Source organism: Rhagoletis pomonella, unplaced genomic scaffold, assembly GCF_013731165.1.
Source record: "Rhagoletis pomonella isolate Grant_MI unplaced genomic scaffold, Rhpom_1.0 Rhpom_scaffold_00002, whole genome shotgun sequence".
NCBI classification, from domain to species: Eukaryota; Metazoa; Arthropoda; class Insecta; order Diptera; family Tephritidae; genus Rhagoletis; species Rhagoletis pomonella.
In genome coordinates, this window is record NW_023458556.1 from 71,203,694 (window position 1) to 71,205,045 (window position 1,352).

Sequence of the window (1,352 nt, forward strand, 5' to 3'; positions counted from 1 at the left end):
ACCATTTCCGTTGCACCATTTCTGTTGCACCATTTCCGTGTGCAATTTCCGTTGAATTTGCCAATTTACTCCCAACCAACCAACCGCCGATAAAGAAGTTTCACTTCAAAAAAGCTTTCTCGCTTTATTTTCTGACACTTGGTCAGAGTCAAGTTTTCAAAAAAGGCAGTGTCAAAATCTTTCTTCTCACTTTAATACTACTTCACCTGGTATAATTCTACCATGGGTGGGGTGCATGCATTAACACCATACGCAATAATTCCAACTACTTGGACATTAAAAAGCAGTTTCAGAAGGGAACTAAATAGTGCCATTTTATTATTATAATTTTTTTCTAAACGGTTATAATGCCACCAGTGCATAATTGTGAAAGGAGGGGAGGGGGCGGCGCCCGAACGCAGACCGCTGCGATGCTGCGCACTTTCAAAATTGTATATAAATTCGCCCATTTCACTTGTTCATGCACATACTACTTTTTGTCAAATGTAATTGGCTGACTACCGATGTGCACTGTTTTGCTTTATTACTCAATTGTTAAGATTAAAAGTTGTTCTTATTGCTCAACGAGAAATGAAAAAGCAAATTTGTGTTATTCACATTCAATTGGGAAATAACACAAATTTGCGTTTCTGAAGTTTGTCCTATTTCACCCCCCTATAAAAAGATAAGAAAATTTTTTATTTTAAGCAACAAAAATAATAAATTTCGATTAATTTAATTTCATTAGAAAATCAGTTGTATGAAATCGATGCCTAGGGATGAAACGATACCATAGAAGTATCGATACCTGTACTTGAAAGTAGCATCGAAAGAAAGTATCGATACCTACAAAGTATCGGGCTAAAAGTATCGATACCTACTTATATCGATATTTGTACCTATATAAGAGTTGAAATATGTTTGTATTTGTTTGTATTAAAAAACGCTATCACATATGTGCCAAATTAACTTATGTGACTATCATTATTGGTTTTAGATTATCCTTTTAGATTTGTTTAAGAAAAAGCTTCCAAGTTTTAAAACAAGTTTTACTAGGATGGACCCTCAAAAAACAACAAAAAAGTATAAAGTCCAGTAAATTGTTTTTAAAAAGTATACAGAATTTGCTTCTTTTTATGTACGTATTTTATTTGTTTGTATTTATTTCATACAAATTAATTAATTAATAAAAAATATCTGTATTATAACACTGTTCAACAGCATTTTTGCAGAGTAACAGTGCTATATTTCTGGAAGAAGTTATCATGTTTATCATTTTTAATGAGACGATAATAGGTCTTTCTTTGTACAAAGCAACCTTTTCTTCTACATCAAAGCTCGATGTGGCTGTTCTAGAATTTGTACTTTTGGCA